This window comes from Schistocerca piceifrons, chromosome 2, assembly GCF_021461385.2.
Source record: "Schistocerca piceifrons isolate TAMUIC-IGC-003096 chromosome 2, iqSchPice1.1, whole genome shotgun sequence".
In the NCBI taxonomy this organism is placed as follows: domain Eukaryota; kingdom Metazoa; phylum Arthropoda; class Insecta; order Orthoptera; family Acrididae; genus Schistocerca; species Schistocerca piceifrons.
The window spans coordinates 966,810,741-966,829,129 of record NC_060139.1 but is presented as its reverse complement, the minus strand read 5'-3'; the positions used below and the strand labels follow the sequence as shown (position 1 = coordinate 966,829,129).

Sequence of the window (18,389 nt, the reverse complement as noted above, 5' to 3'; positions counted from 1 at the left end):
TGTTGGGTGGGAGAAGCCAAATGGCACATACGGTGTAGCAGGTTCCTAGGTCCCTAGAATTAAGCTGGAGGGCATGCTCTGCTACTGGGTATTGGACATCTCCTAAGCGGACAGTTCGTCCGTGTCCGTTCATGCGCTCAGCCAGTTTAGTTGTTGTCATACCGATGTAAAAAGCTGTGCAGTGCAGGCATGTCAGTTGATAAATGACATGTGTAGTTTCACATGTGGCCCTGCCTTGAATTGTGTATGTTTTACCAGTAGCGTGGCTGGAGTAGGTGGTGGTGGGGGGATGCATGGGGCAGGTTTTGCAGCGGGTCGGTTACAGGGGTAGGAACCGCTGGGTAGAGAAGGTAGTCTGGGAATATTGTAGGGTTTAACAAGGATGTTACAGAGGTTAGGGGGGCGACAAAAGGCAACTCTGGGTGGTGTGGGGAGAATTTTGTCAAGTTGATGATCTCATTTCAGGGGTTTACTTGAGAAAGTCATATCCCTGGCGGAGTAATTTGTTGATGTATTCGAGGCCAAGATAATATTGGGTGACAAGGGGGATGCTTCTGTGTGGTCTGGGGGTAGGAACATTGTTGTTGGGCGGGGAGGAATGTATTGCTCAGGAGATCTGTTTGTGGACAAGGTCTGCAGGATAGTTGCGGGAGAGGAAAGCACTGGTCAGGTTATTGGTGTAATTGTTGAGGGATTCGTCACTGGAGCAGATACGTTTGCCACGAATACCTAGGCTGTAGGGAAGGGAGCGTTTGATGTGTAATGGATGGCAGCTATCAAAGTGAAGGTACTGTTGTTTGTTTGTGGGTTTGATATGGACAGAGGTGTGGATGTGAGCTTCAACAAGATGAAGGTCAACATCCAGGAAGGGGGCTTGGGTTTTGGAGAAGGACCAGGTGAAATTCAGATTCGAAAAGGAGTTGAGGTTATGGAGGAAATTAAGGAGTGTTTCTTCACCATGAGTCCAAACCACAAAGATGTCATCTATAAACCTATACCAGGCCAGGGGAAGCAGCTGTTGGGTCTTCAGGAAAGCCTCCTCCATGCGGCCCATGAAGAGGTTGGCATAGGACGGAGCCATCCTGGTTCCCATGGCCGTTCCCCTGATTTGTTTGTAGGTCTGGCCTTCAAAAGTGAAGTAATTATGGGTGAGGATGAAGTTGGTAAGTGTGATAAGGAACGAGGTTTTTGGAACATCTTCGGGTGGGCGTTGGGAGAGGTAGTGCTCAAGGGCAGAGAGACCATGGGCATGTGGGATGTTTTTGTAAAGCAATGTAGCATCTATGGTGACAAGAAAGGTTTCAGGTGGGAGAGGAGTGGGAATGGATTTGAGGCGTTCTAGGAAGTGGTTTGTGTCTTTGATGTAGGATGGGAGTCTGCGGGTGATAGGTTGGAGGTGTTGGTCTACCAGAGCTGGAGTACTGAGCTGAGGTAAGTACTGAGCTGAGGTAAGTACTGAGCTGAGGTAAGTACTGGCCAGCCCCTCTATCTCTTTGTTAGTATTTGTTTCAAATTGGATAACTTAACACATTTGAAACTAATACTGTAAAATATTTTTTTGTAGTTTATATTCATATTTCTTTATGTGTGAATATTTGCATATTTTTACCTATATTTTGCCTGTTCATAGAGTGGGGGTTGAGAAGGGAATATTTGAACATTTGCGTATGCTTTTACCTGGCATAGATTGGGGGTTGCTTGATATTTATGTAGGACCATTTGAATTTGTTATTATTTGGACTTAGGTATGTGACAGCTGAAATTGTGTAGATAACCTTAATCACCCGTTTAGCATCATGATATTTGTTCTTTGATATTTGACACACCAGTGGAAATTTATTTTTTATGCATCTTACTTTACACAGTCAAGATCATACTATATACTTTAGCAAACTTTATAGTGAGTACTTTAGCCCAGTGAAAGTGAAATAATAAGAGAAAATTTATTTTTTATTTTTGTTATCACTGAATATTTAAACCTTTTTTTTTAATTCTTATTAATTAAATAGTGATTTGAGTAGTTGAAATAGTTGAGAATACATTCTGTGCACTGTATAGTCAAGGCAAAATCTTGGGGTGAACATTTTTCAGTAATTTTGTGGTGAAATTTAACTTGTAGGGGATCTGTGGTACTTTCATAGATACACAATGTGCCATATGGTGCCTTACCCCAGCCAGTGACTCCACATTTATTTTCTGGGATCACTCCCCTTTTACTATCCTATATTGTTAGTAGAGCAGTTAGGATCCTTCTACTATCCTAGAGTATACAGTGTGCACTTTGTAAGACCCAAGACTATATGTTGATCAGGCACTTAACATAGAGTAAGGAAGAACAAAACAACACTAATTTCAATGTTTTTAGCAACCTGTATTTTCAAAATTATACATTTTTTCTTCCCCCCCATGAACCATGGACCTTGCCGTTGGTGGGGAGGCTTGCGTGCCTCAGCGATACAGATGGCCGTACCGTAGGTACAACCACAACGAAGGGGTATCTGTTGAGAGGCCAGACAAACATGTGGTTCCTGAAGAGGGGCAGCAGCCTTTTCAGTAGTTGCAGGGGCAACAGTCTGGATGATTGACTGATCTGGCCTTGTAACATTAACCAAAACGTCCTTGCTGTGCTGGTACTGCGAACGGCTGAAAGCAAGGGGAAACTACAGCCGTAATTTTTCCCGAGGACATGCAGCTTTACTGTATGATTAAATGATGATGGCGTCCTCTTGTGTAAAATATTCCGGAGGTAAAATAGTCCCCCATTCGGATCTCCGGGCAGGGACTACTCAAGAGGACGTCGTTATCAGGAGAAAGAAAACTGGCATTCTACGGATCGGAGCGTGGAATGTCAGATCCCTTAATCGGGCAGGTAGGTTAGAAAATTTAAAAAGGGAAATGGATAGGTTAAAGTTAGATATAGTGGGAATTAGTGAAGTTCGGTGGCAGGAGGAACAAGACTTTTGGTCAGGTGATTACAGGGTTATAAATACAAAATCAAATAGGGGTAATGCAGGAGTAGGTTTAATAATGAATAGGAAAATAGGAATGCGGGTAAGCTACTACAAACAGCATAGTGAACGCATTATTGTGGCCAAGATAGACACAAAGCCCATGCCTACTACAGTAGTACAAGTTTATATGCCAACTAGCTGTGCAGATGATGAAGAAATTGATGAAATGTATGACGAGATAAAAGAAATTATTCAGGTAGTGAAGGGAGACAAAAATTTAATAGTCATGGGTGACTGGAATTCTTCAGTAGGAAAAGGGAGAGAAGGAAACATAGTAGGTGAATATGGATTGGGGGGAAGAAATGAAAGAGGAAGCCGTCTTGTAGAATTTTGCACAGAGCATAACTTAATCATAGCTAACATCTGGTTCAAGAATCATGAAAGAAGGTTGTATACCTGGAAGAATCCTGGAGATACTAAAAGGTATCAGATAGATTACATAATGGTAAGACAGAGATTTAGGAACCAGGTTTTAAATTGTAAGACATTTCCAGGGGCAGATGTGGATTCTGACCACAATCTATTGGTTATGAACTGCAGATTGAAACTGAAGAAACTGCAAAAAGGCGGGAATTTAAGGAGATGGGACCTGGATAAACTGAAAGAACCAGAGGTTGTACAGAGTTTCAGGGAGAGCATAAGGGAACAATTGACAGGAATGGGGGAAAGAAATACAGTAGAAGAAGAATGGGTAGCTCTGAGGGGTGAAGTAGTGAAGGCAGCAGAGGATCAAGTAGGTAAAAAGACGAGGGCTAATAGAAATCCTTGGGTAACAGAAAAAATATTGAATTTAATTGATGAAATGAGAAAATATAAAAATGCAGTAAATGAAGCAGGCAAAAAGGAATACAAATGTCTCAAAAATGAGATCGACAGGAAGTGCAAAATGGCTAAGCAGGGATGGCTAGAGGACAAATGTAAGGATGTAGAGGCTTGTCTCACTAGGGGTAAGATAGATACTGCCTACAGGAAAATTAAAGAGACCTTTGGAGAGAAGAGAACCACTTGTATGAATATCAAGAGCTCAGATGGCAACCCAGTTCTAAGCAAAGAAGGGTAGGCAGAAAGTTGGAAGGAGTATATAGAGGGTTTATACAAGGGCGATGTACTTGAGGACAATATTATGGAAATGGAAGAGGATGTAGATGAAGATGAAATGGGAGATAAGATACTGCATGAAGAGTTTGACAGAGCACTGAAAGACCTGAGTCGAAACAAGGCCCCCGGAGTAGACAACATTCCATTAGAACTACTGATGGCCTTGGGAGAGCCAGTCATGACAAAACTCTACCATCTGGTGAGCAAGATGTATGAGACAGGTGAAATACCCACAGACTTCAAGAAGATTATAATAATTCCAATCCCAAAGAAAGCAGGTGTTGACAGATGTGAAAATTACCGAACTATCAGTTTAATGAGTCACAGCTGCAAAATACTAACGCGAATTCTTTACAGACGCATGGAAAAACTGGTAGAAGCGGACCTCGGGGAAGATCAGTTAGGATTCCGTAGAAATGTTGGAACACGTGAGGCAATACTAACCTTACGACTTATCTTAGAAGAAAGATTAAGAAAAGGCAAACCTACGTTTCTAGCATTTGTAGACTTAGAGAAAGCTTTTGACAATGTTGACTGGAATACTCTCTTTCAAATTCTAAAGGTGGCAGGTGTAAAATACAGGGAGCGAAAGGATATTTACAATTTGTACACAAACCAGATGGCAGTTATAAGAGTCGAGGGGCATGAAAGGGAAGCAGTGGTTGGGAAGGGAGTGAGACAGGGTTGTAGCCTGTCCCTGATGTTAGTAAATCTGTATATTGAGCAAGCAGTAAAAGAAACAAAAGAAAAATTTGGAGTAGGTATTAAAGTCCACGGAGAAGAAATAAAAACGTTGAGGTTCGCCGATGACATTGTAATTCTGTCAGAGACAGCAAAGGACTTGGAAGAGCAGTTGAACGGAATGGACAGTGTCTTGAAAGGAGGATATAAGATGAACATCAACAAAAGCAAAACGAGGATAATGGAATGTAGTCAAATTAAATCGGGTGATGCTGAGGGGATTAGATTAGGAAATGAGACACTTAAAGTAGTAAAGGAGTTTTTGTATTTAGGGAGGAAAATAACTGATGATGGTCGAAGTAGAGAGGATATAAAATGTAGACTGGCAATGGCAAGGAAATCGTTTCTGAAGAAGAGAAATTTGTTAACATCGAGTATAGATTTAAGTGTCAGGAAGTCGTTTCTGAAAGTATTTGTATGGAGTGTAGCCATGTATGGAAGTGAAACATGGACAATAACTAGTTTGGACAAGAAGAGAATAGAAGCTTTCGAAATGTGGTGCTACAGAAGAATGCTGAAGATAAGGTGGGTAGATCACGTAACTAATGAGGAGATATTAAATAGGATTGGGGAGAAGAGAAGTTTGTGGCACAACTTGACTAGAAGAAGGGATCGGTTGGTAGGACATGTTTTGAGGCATCAAGGGATCACAAATTTAGCATTGGAGGGCAGCGTGGAGGGTAAAAATCGTAGAGGGAGACCAAGAGATGAATACACTAAGCAGATTCAGAAGGATGTAGGTTGCAGTAGGTACTGGGAGATGAAGAAGCTTGCACAGGATAGAGTAGCATGGAGAGCTGCATCAAACCAGTCTCAGGACTGAAGACCACAACAACAACAACACATTTTTCTTATTAAGATTTATCATGTAGTAATTTGCTACTGTGTACCAATAAAATACGAACAGAGTAATTTAGTATATGGTTCGTCAATGAGAAGGAAAGGATTTATTACATGAAACTTCAAAAAAAAAAACCAGATGATGTGACTGACTGTTTGTGTGGTATGGATATTAAATATCTGACAGATGATGTTGAAAAATATTGTGTGATTCTATCAAACCTATGAATTCTGAAGAAACATATAGTGACAAGCATAAAAATTGTGTAAGGACAGTAAGAACAGATGCTATTTCAAATTATGACAACTTCAAATCATTCTAACGAAACATTCCTCAGGAGGTTGCAACCCCTTTTTGCAATTTGGGGGTGGCGAACCCACGGCTCCGAGCTGGAGTGACTCTTTTCTTTTCAAGTCACATCCTCTCCTACTTTTCTGTACAAACTCCCCCTCTTCCACTTTCTGATTTGGACAAATAGTTACAGACTGGATGCTAAAAGGAACTGGTGCACGTATTTTATACTAAGCAAGCTGACTTTTTCTGGTTATCTGGATACGAGTAAAAACTCTGGGCAGGTTTAATTATGTATGGTTTAATAATGCAACATATGTAAGACTTTTGAGGAGAGTTGGTGTAATATTTACTTATCATGTCTGTACAGTTATTCTCACTATGCTGATAAAGTTATAATCTCATTGTGCTGATGATTTTGTGAAAAGTTGAGAAAATGTTTTGAGTTGGTGTGAAGTTTACTTAAGATATCTGTTCTGTTATCGTGACATTTTATCACTTTACAATTGAGATGTGATTACAATTAGGTTAGACTGTTTGTAGCCTTATATATATGTTCTCATTTGGATTGACCTGTTATGTGTAAGTCACTGGGCAGAGGTTGATTCACTATCAAGTATGAAAATACTCTATGTCATTATCTTGTCCTTAACATGTATTAGATCTACTGTGTAATTGGCAAAGGAACATTTATCATAAAGAAACTTATTATGTTTGTATTACTTCTGTAATCAGTGTTTGGAGCATAAAGAAAATGGAATTTTATGTTGGAAATAGTTATTGGGACAGAAGTGTTCTGATTCCCTAGATCTAAGACCCACACAGTTTTATTTTCATGTAATTTCTACCACTTCAGTGACCATTATGATCAACCATTGGTGGTCTTATTTAATTATTCTTTTGCCATATTAAGATAGGGATGATGTTTGCTATATGTTTGGTATCTATATAAGTCATGCTATATCCTTAGTATAGATACAGTGTGTTCTTTGTCACGATGTTTACACAAATCTGAACTGTTCAATACTGCTGTATGTTACAGCAAGTCAATGCTTTTCAATATATACAAATGTTAGCTTACAATATTATTCTTAATGAAAACTGGTTAAATTTCTCCAATATCTTATTGAAAATACTCTGATGACCACTAATGATTCATGGGTAATGAGTAGCAGAGTAGAAAACTAAAGATTGAAGATTTGTATTCATGGTATAGTTGTTGTTCTTGCAGACATCTACTTTCAATTGAAGACTAGTTGATTCATTAATATGTAACTGATGAGGGAATATATATTTATCATACCTTTAGAGTGGCTGAACTAACCATTTCACTCCTAATATTAACCCGTTTATATTTAACCAGTGGTACTTTGCCCTTTGCCTTAACTTATGTTGGAATTCACCTTATCTGTACCCAATTTTATTTATTGTCTGATCTGATGTTGGTACATCATGTCTAATGTGGTGATGACCAACGAGAAATCTGTCAACTAATTGTTGAGCAGTACGTATTCTGGAAGTAACCTGCTAGTACTTAATATACCAATGTAAATCTGATTCTACAGTGGCATGTGGCCATGGTGGCTCTCAGTCTCTACGAGACTGACAAGTTTAGTTCTTTGTAGTTTTTTCGTTTGATGCTTATTTTGTGAGATATTGGCTCGGTCACGATCAATGGACCACCCTTTGTGTGTGTGTGTGTATTGTCTTTGCCTTATATAAAATTTTGTAACATTACAAACACATGAAATATGTCCTTCAACTTAATGTAAGACTTATATATGCCATGAGAATTGGAAAGGGAACTTATACCAGGTGCTCAAAAAGTCAGTATAAATTTGAAAACTTAATAAATCATGGAATAATGTAGATAGAGAGGTACAAATTGACACACATGCTTGGAATGACATGGGGTTTTATTAGAACAAAAAAAAACACCCCATATTGCTAGACCCGTGAAAGATCTCTTGCACGCATCATTTGGTGATGATCGTGTGCTCAGCCACCACTTTCGTCATGCTTGGTCTCCGAGGTCCCCAGATCTCAGTCCGTGCAATTATTGGCTTTGGGGTTACCTGAAGTTGCAAGTGTATCATGATCAACCAACATCTCTAGGGATGCTGAAAGACAACATCCGACATCAATGCCTCACCATAACTCTGGACATACTTTACAGTGCCGTTCACAACATTATTCCTCGACTACAGGTATTGTTGAGGAATGATGGTGGACATATTGAGCATTTCCTGTAAAGAACATCATCTTTGCTTTGTCTTACTTTGTTATGCTAATTATTGCTATTCTGATCAAGTGCCATCTGTCGGACATGTTTTGAACATTTGTATTTTTTTGGTTCTAATAAAACCCCATGCCATTCCAAGCATCTGTGTCAATTTGTACCTCTCTATCTACATTATTCCATGATTTATTCAATTTCAAATTTATACTGACTTTTTGATCACCCAGTATATCACTTGGCTGACATTCCAGTAACTTTAATTTTATATCTCAGATGTACCTCTTGCTTAATTTTGAAAATGTAACAAAAATTTTCTTTTGTCGTTATCACACTTGACTCTGTGGTGTTTAGCAAATGTAGTGATGCATATGAAAGTATTTCACATTATGTAAACATACTGTCATACTATTGTGTCTGATTTTGTTGTATGTTATCACAGAATTGATAAACATTTTACTTATGTATTTACTTTGCTACATACCAGCACTCAAAGTTATGAACACTTACTAATATTTGTAATTATCGTGAGGAATGGCTCACTTACACTACTCTCTATATTTATCAGTGTCTAAGGTTGTTGTATGTAATTTTTTTCTTTTGCTTTGTACCAGCACTAATGCTATTCTAATCTGTGGAGTGTATCATGTTTTCTTCTTCAACCCCAACACTCTGAGTTTTCTATTTCATTTCTTACTTCTCATCAGAGTACAAAGCTATGCTTCCCCCTGTCCACATGCATATACCTCTATTGCACAGATCATTCTAATTTACCGAGTCAACACTTTTGTTGTTGACTAAAGCCTATTTTATAGGAGAATCTGGAATACAAGCTATTTCTGCACTATTGAAGATACTGAATTTACTGAATATATATATGATCGTGTGCTCAGCCACCACTTTCGTCATGCTTATATATATAAAAAAAAACAAAGATGAGGTGACTTACCGAACGAATGCGCTGGCAGGTCGATAGACACACAAACACAAACATACACACAAAATTCAAGCTTTCGCAACAAACTGTTGCCTCATCAGGAAAGAGGGAAGGAGAGGGGAAGATGAAAGGAAGTGGGTTTTAAGGGAGAGGGTAAGGAGTCATTCCAATCCCGGGAGCGGAAAGACTTACCTTAGGGGGAGAAAAGGACAGGTATACACTCGCACACACGCACATATCCATCCACACATACAGACACAAGCAGACATATTTAAAGACAAAGAGTATCTTTCCGCTCCCGGGATTGGAATGACTCCTTACCCTCTCCCTTAAAACCCACTTCCTTTCGTCTTCCCCTCTCCTTCCCTCTTTCCTGATGAGGCAACAGTTTGTTGCGAAAGCTTGAATTTTGTGTGTATGTTTGTGTTTGTTTGTGTGTCTATCGACCTGCCAGCGCTTTCGTTCGGTAAGTCACCTCATCTTTGTTTTTATATATAATTTTTCCCACGTGAAATGTTTCCCTCTATATATATATATATATATATATATATATATATATATATATATATATATATATATATATATAATAGAGGGAAACATTCCACATAGGAAAAATATATCTAAAAACAAAGATGTAGTGACTTACCAAATGAAAGTGCTGGCAGGTCGACAGGCACACAAACAAACACAAACATACACACAAAATTCAAGCTTTCGCGACAAACTGTTGCCTCATCAGACATATGTGTGTGTGTGTGTGTGTGTGTGTGTGTGTGTGTGTGCGAGTGTATACCCGTCCTTTTTTCCCCCTAAGGTAAGTCTTTCCGCTCCCGGGATTGGAATGACTCCTTACCCTCTCCCTTAAAACACACATCCTTTCGTCTTTCCCTCTCCTTCCCTCTTTCCTGATGAGGCAACAGTTTGTTGCGAAAGCTTGAATTTTGTGTGTATGTTTGTGTTTGTTTGTGTGCCTGTCGACCTGCCAGCACTTTCATTTGGTAAGTCACTACATCTTTGTTTTTTTATATATATATATATATATATATAAAAAACAAAGATGAGGTGACTTACCGAACAAAAGCGCTGGCAGGTCGATAGATACACAAACAAACACAAACATACACACAAAATTCAAGCTTTCGCAACAAAGGAGAGTGGAAGACGAAAGGAAGTGGGTTTTAAGGGAGAGGGTAAGGAGTCATTCCAATCCCGGGTGCGGAAAGACTTACCTTAGGGGGAAAAAAGGACAGGTATACACTAGCACACACGCACATATCCATCCACACATACAGACACAAGCAGACATATTTAAATATGTCTGCTTGTGTCTGTATGTGTGGATGGATATGTGCGTGTGTGCTAGTGTATAGACATATTTAAATATGTCTGCTTGTGTCTGTATGTGTGGATGGATATGTGCGTGTGTGCTAGTGTATACCTGTCCTTTTTTCCCCCTAAGGTAAGTCTTTCCGCTCCCGGGATTGGAATGACTCCTTACCCTCTCCCTTAAAACCCACTTCCTTTCGTCTTCCACTCTCCTTCCCTCTTTCCTGATGAGGCAACAGTTTGTTGCGAAAGCTTGAATTTTGTGTGTATGTTTGTGTTTGTTTGTGTATCTATCGACCTGCCAGCGCTTTTGTTCGGTAAGTCACCTCATCTTTGTTTTTATATATAATTTTTCCCACGTGGAATGTTTCCTTCCATTATATATATATATATATATATATATATATATATATATATATATATATATATATATATATATATATATCTAAAAAGAAAGATGATGAAACTTACCAAACAAAAGCGCTGGCAGGTCGATAGACACACAAACAAACACAAACATACACACAAAATTCTAGCTTTCGCAACCAATGGTTGCCTCGTCAGGAAAGAGGGAAGGAGAAGGAAAGACAAAAGGATATGGGTTTTGGAGTCATTCCAATCCCGGGAGCGGAAAAACCCATATCCTTTTGTCTTTCCTTCTCCTTCCCTCTTTCCTGACGAGGCAACCATTGGTTGCGAAAGCTAGAATTTTGTGTGTATGTTTGTGTTTGTTTGTGTGTCTATCGACCTGCCAGCGCTTTTGTTTGGTAAGTTTCATCATCTTTCTTTTTAGATATATTTTTCCCACGTGGAATATTTCCCTCTATTATATTCATATATATATATATATATATATATATATATATATATAAGGAGTCATTCCAATCCCGGGAGTGGAAAGACTTACCTTACGGGGAAAAAAGGACAGATATACACTCGCGCACACACACACACACACACACACACACACACACACACACACACACACACACATATATATCCATGGATTTTGAGTATTGTAGTATCCGATACTAATATTCGTTCCACAATGCTTCGCCAATATTGAGAAAGAGTTATACACACCAGTGTCTCCATTGCACTCAGCAGAACCTGGAGGATCTAATGGCAGACATAAATATACAGAAACAAGACCAATTCAGTTAACTTCCAATAGATAATTTTTCTGATTGAAATAGATTTACCTCATATTCATGTTGTAATACATGCTACAGACAAATTCTGTGAATTAACTTGTTCTTCCTTTGTGCTATTAATTAATATTTTGTTTAATCTAGTTAGATCTGATACAAAACAATTTATGATAATTTTACATTTTTTTCACAAATTGTTTGTTCATCCAATTGATTGTAAAATGAGGACTGTTACATAGGTCTGTCAGAAAAGGTTTTGTTCTACTTTCAGTTTCACAAATCCTTTTGGGGGTTGTTGAAATGTAACAGTCTAATTGAAACTAATTTAAACACGTAAATTTTAACTACAAATAAGTAATTTCTGAAATTGAGATGTATGGAAATATGTACTTGCGAAAAAGTTATGAAGAAAATAATTATGAAATCTTAACTATACTAATGTGTAGAAGCTCAGTAAATGAAGGGGACATTTTCCATTAAGGGAGTCTCTAGTAATTAATAAAAAATGTAGATGTATTATTGTAATTTCTTATTCGAGAATTTAGCCTTGAATAAAATAACAGACATGTACTACTATCGTAGAGTACTAGCTGTTCTGGAGTAAATATACTATCAGATATGTATTTTCAATCATTTTATGTCCATTTTAATTGTTAATTAATGAAAAGATGTTTCTAAACAATGCCCAAGATTGTTCGGGATTTTTAAGAAAGTATAAATAGTTACAGCCATGTTGGCAAGGGAGGTCAGTACTTTGATTTTGGACAGAGAGCACGTAGCGTGTTGTCCATAGTTTATTTCATTATTGTAAGTATGTTACAACTTATTTCGGATTTGTCAAGGTGCCTTTATTTTGAAACTGTAATAAATATTAAATGAAACACTACACTTGATTAAATATTGTTTTTGCTTTATAGTAAAAACCTACAGTTACTGTTCCAGGACATCTGCTGCGACAGATTACCAGCTATGATGAGTAAAAGTAACCCATAAGAATGTTATAGTTCCTATTAGGAACTCTATTTTTCCAATACTATTTCCATTAAATATGTTACTTAACAGCACTAATGAAATCAGAACATACCTTAATTGGTTCCCTAGTTCACAAAACAGATGCTGTCCACCCATAAAATCATTAATTAGTGTCTGTATGAAAACCTGACCATCACTAAATTGTTACATTATGTACTGATCTTTTCTTGTATGAGGACTGAGAACTGTGTTGACTCCCTCAATTAATGTTTCATAAATTGCTCTCTAACGTATTCAAATAAGTACAGCTGTTCTACCTGATTTAATCTCAGTGGTCATATTTTGAATAACTACTTTATTCCTTTTTGGTGGCTATAAATGTGTGTGTTGATTTTCATTTTTACCACATGAAACAGGTAATTCCAATAGTGTGATTTCTTTTCCTCCACAGTCTAATACTGCTAAGTAAGGTTTCCCTTGACAGTATGATACACTCTCTAAAAGCAAATTATAAACCGTGTTATAGTGTGACTTCACATACACCATGCAGATGCAGATGAGTGAAAGGCAGAACAGCTTAGTCCTCTAAAACAATGTTGTGTTTATTAAGCATTTCAGCAGTGATCAAGCAAAATAGCGTAATCTGTTTCCTTCTTGTTTTTAAGGTTTTATGAGAGGAGCAAACTTCGGTAAAGTCTCTGGTAGTGGTCAACACATAGTGTTTGTGTATAGGTGAGTACTTAAGGGAAACTTTAGCAAAAAATACTTATCTTTATATAAATTTTGTTTTAGGTAAGCATTACAAGTTTAAACAAATACCTTTTCTTAGGACTGTACAATAAACTGATACTGCAAAATGTTTATCTGTTTCAGAGGTATTCCCTGTATCACACAATTTTTAACTAATTAAACTCAAATTTTAATACTGAAAATGAGTGTCTGAAGACCTAACTTTCATGGTGCATAAACTATACTGAATGAAACTCAATGTTGCTCACTGTCTACCATATTATACTGGTGTGTTGCCTAGCCTACCTCCAGTGTCCTTTTACTGGTTTACTTCAACTCCTGTTTGTGTAATTCTGATGGTAACTTCACATCTTTTTCCTCAATGGGATGAAATCAACATAATACAACTGTTTGGATCTGATTGCTTGATTGTTCTTTACTTAAGTTGTTACTTCTACTTTACACTGAAACAATTGCATTAAAAATTACCACTGTCTGGTTGCTGACACTTAATAAAACTTATAGTAAGCACTGCACACTTGCACTCTATAGGGCAGTGCAAACAGTTGTCTAACAATCAAAATAACAAAATCAGATAACAAGTCACTTCAACTGAAAAGAACACTGTCAACCTAACATATTATCTCTGCAGACACAGAATGATAAATGCAAAATGATTAACTGAGACACAAAAACAAAATAATACCCTCATACACTATCACTACTCTTCATACCCACTAATGAATCATTTCTCAACACTTCCACAAATCTGACAAGAAATACCTATTCTGTACACAAAATGCAGTTAGTCACTGGACCTCAGGACATGGGGATGCTTCTTTCCTAAAGCATACCTGGGCCCTTTGTTGTTCTTCACCTTCTTCACATTTTCCGTACCCTCCTCTGAAGTATTTGAAAAGAGGACTTGGTAGTATTGGATGGGACGCACAGCTGTGCCATTGTATGGCTTTTTTTGACCAAAATGTACTACCAAAGTATGATCAGACAACTGGATCTCTGCTTTCACAGGAGAAGTTACCCATGTAATAGGATAGAGCCCCTCATACTGAGGTGTGAATTTCTTACTTTTTCCTTTCTTGACCAGCAGATTTCAGAGCAAAACAAGGCCTAAGGGTTGTACTGGGAAGTGTAGTTCCTTTATTTCTGTGTTGCAACTGTTTCTGAGTAGCCTCAGAATTGTTTTGTTTACCGTGTTTCCAGATGGTGTTAAGGCAGTGGGGCAGATCAACTCCAGGTGCAACTTATCAAGTTCAAACGGGGAATTCATGAGTCTCCCATAAATTGCCTCACAGGGCAGATATTAAGTTGATTAGTGTATACGACTAAGGTATGCAGAAGCTACATAAGCTACATATCAGTCCCAGTCCAAATGTGCTACATTTACATAATAGGACAGCATTCAAATGACTCTTTCGTGGACACTTTCAAGACAACCGTTAGCTTTGGCTTGAAAAGGTGTCGTGTATCATTTTTTGACTGTCAACAATTTGCACACTTGTAAAACAAGGCAAACATGAAACTGGCTCCTTGGTTAGTCAAAATAGTGTCCAGATTACATATGGTAGATGTAAATGATTGACAAAGGCACATGTAATAGTTTCTGAAGTCATATCTGCAAGTGGTACTAATGTAAGGTACCTGGAGAAGTGATCTATGATAGACAGGAAGTATTTGTTATTCTGGGTGATTTGTGGAAAGAGATCAGTGATGTCTAGGGCACCATTTTGGGATGGTTTATTGGTTTCTGAGAGAGAAATTTTGGTCCTTGGCGGAGATGCATGGCAAACAATACTGTATGTATTTCTGAATATCTGTCTGTCTAGCTTTCCACCAGAAACAGGAAGCTATCCTAGCATTTGTGGACATTGCCCATTATGCCTGGAAACTTTCACGAGAGTGCACCTTGATGCACTATTCTATTACCCAGTGGGTTCTTACTGTATAAGATAACATCCTTGGTGGTGAAATCTGAATGGGAAGGATACAGGTGACATTCTACATCTCTTTCATGTGCTTCTTTTAGCTCTTCTGTGGAAGTATCATATGTCTTAACAACCCTTACATTACAGCTTAGTCCATTAGCATTCTGATATAAACAACCTGGCTTCTGGCAAATGTCATAAATGTATTCCAGTAGTTTCAATGCTGGCAGAGTTAAGTGACTACTGGGGTCCTTTAAGCTTAATGTCCACATAAGGGTGGCACGATCAGTGACCATGGTGAATTTTCGCCTGCACAAACAGCATTTGAAATAGTTTACTTCGAAAAAAAGGGTCAGCAACTCTTTCTTGGTAGTCTTTGCTAAGTTCATCTGCTTTGAAGCATGCCTTTCTTCTCCATTATACTCCTGACTAAAGACAGCTCTGAGTGCAACAACCTGAAGTGTCCATTGAAAGAAGAAAGGGTTTTTTAAAATCTGGGCAGACCAGAAAAGGCGAACCTGTCACAACATCTTTAATTTTTCTCTTGGCTACCTCCCACTCTTCTACCCACTCAGCAACTTTCTTCAACAACTTTGTCAAAGACTTGCCACCATGGCATAATCCTTTATGAAATAACAAAAGTAGTTAAATAGACCAATAAATGACTTTAAGTCCTTAACATTTGTGGGGGCTGGAAAATTGTCAACTGCTTCTGTTAGTCATGGGTCTGGCTTAATTCTGCACCAATAATGTGCCCCCTGTACTGGAACTATAACTCTGCAAAAGAACACTTTTCTACTTTCAAGCTTAAATGGGCACTTTGCAGGCTGGACAACACACTTCTTTACTTCCACAGATGTTCCTTAACTGTTCTTGAAAAAATATTACATCATCTAAATACACAGGACACATAGTGGACTTCAAAATTCTCAATAACAAGTCAGCAAATCTTTGAAAAGTGGCAGACACATTCCTTAGACCAGAAGGCATATGGAGAAATTCATACAGTCTGGAAGGAATAACAAAAGCGGTCTTTTGTTGATCCAGTGCTGCAATTGGAATTTGGTGACAAGGGTGGCAGTTTTTTAATCTGTCCAGTGTTTTGTAGAGGGTAAGTGTCAGGGGTTGTGACCTTATTTACCACTCTAATACCGACACACAGATGATAGGTTTTCTCTCCACTGACTGACTTCTTCGGAACTGGTGATGACAAGGGTTGAATTATCCCTGATGTATAGTTTCCTCAACAACTGATTGTAGATGAAATGGTAGCCTGTACGGTTTCTGAGTGATTGGTCTAGCATCTCCTATGGGGATTTCATGTGGCACGAGATCAGTTTTGGTAAATGCTGCCATTCCTCAAATAGCCACACATATTTCTCCAGAACTGGGTACAAAAGATTCTGTTCTGGCTACGTAAATGAGCTAATTTCTCTCATAACTGATTCCACAATAAAGGCATAATTATATGAACCTTTCTCTTTGCCCACTGCTTCTTCCTACTCGGCTGAAACCATTTCTCATTCTGAGTGACTTCTCCAATTGCTTCCTCTCCACTAGCCAATAAAGTTCAATGTGGGATCTCTACATCTCTCTGACCAAAATCGTCAACACACACGAGTACTCAAATCCTCTTTCCTACTACTTCTGCTTTACTTATGCTTCCTTTGACATGGATTTGCAACCAGTCAAGAATGTCATTCTGGTTGACCAAGTCAGCTAGAAAATGCAATCTTGGCAGCATCAGAGTTTTGACATCAATCCACAGAACTTTTTCTACACCTCTGCCAATCCTGACAGGGACGCTAGTTTTTAACACCCACGTATGCAGTTCTATCAGTACCTGTGGAGGAGGCCTCACAGCACAGGTTCCTCACGACTGAGGTGCACACCTACTGTCAAAACAATGACTTATTTCAATGAACTGCACAGTTCATTACCTGAAAACAGTTTAGTAAGTCATTCCCTAAAATGACAATGAAATCTCGTCTGCATTTCCTCACCTTTCTATGTCAAATTCTTACTTTCCCCTATCATTCTGCAAATCTACCAGTCAGGTACAAGCAGGAATTATCTCTTCACCTAAACTACTTATGTTATAACGTGGAAGCCTGAGAGACACTTATCATTTTGTGAAACAAATAAACACTAATCTGAGCTCCTGTATCTATTAACATTTTGACAGTCCCTCCTCTGAGCTTGCCTTCTAATACTATGTTTGCCATCTTATTCATTTGTCCCTTTCTCACTGCATTCACTGTTCTTGTGGGGGATGAGGGTAGGTGGCAGGGCTTGCCCCATGCTTGTTTCCCCACTGCGCACCTGCTTTTTTCCATTGCAACCTCTCATCCACCCATTAATTTGCAGTGTATTCTACTATGGAAAGCTCCACCTATAATTCTGCGAGCAGCCATCAATTGCATGCCCTATTACATGACATTTTGTTCAACAAGGAAAACAACACTCAGCCGTATGGCTCAGTTTTGCACACCACTGACAGTATCGTTTCTACAGCATAGCCAGTCTCATGGGTTCATGTAATGAGATGGGAGATGCCATCTTAACCTCAGTCTCCATCTGTGGATATATTCCATGAATAAATACGTGAATAACTCTTGCTTCAGCCTCTTCGATTAGAACTTCATCATATGTGGAATCTTTGCCCAGTGCACATGTACAGCAACACAGCATTCATATTCTATCTGCAAAAGACTCGAAATCTTCACTGTTTCTCTGGTGCACAATGGACAACTGATCTCGGTAATAATTGATGACTCTTTTTGTCAGAGTAGCACTCTGCTAACCCCTTTGCCAGGACATCAATGACTGTTATGTCTGGCAAGGCATAAATGAACTTTACAAAAATGTGGACAGAGTTTCAGTTTGGTAACATTTACTAAAAAATTATCAGGGCAGGAGCAGCAGTGTCCAAGATCACAGACATTCTACAGAAAGGCAATGACACTTTGGCCAGGTTTTCCCAGAAAGGAAGGAAAAAGTATGGAATAAACAAGGCTGCAAGAATGGTACTAGGAACATTTGTTACATATGTCTCAGTTTCCACTGCAGTTGCTCAAAAAGTGCTTGCAGTAATTTGGCTTGCTGCCTGTCTA

At 38.5% G+C, this 18,389-nt stretch overlaps 1 long non-coding RNA gene across 1 annotated transcript in view; it reads left to right on the top strand.

Annotated features, from left to right (window-relative positions):
• The window catches only part of LOC124775016, a 164,061-nt gene extending 150,724 nt beyond the window's left edge, over window positions 1–13,337 (top strand). Inside the window, exon 3 of the long non-coding RNA XR_007015585.1 lies at window positions 13,270–13,337. This is a non-coding gene — a long non-coding RNA (uncharacterized LOC124775016). The remainder of the gene's footprint in view (window positions 1–13,269) is intronic.
• Window positions 13,338–18,389: the final 5,052 nt, after the last annotated feature.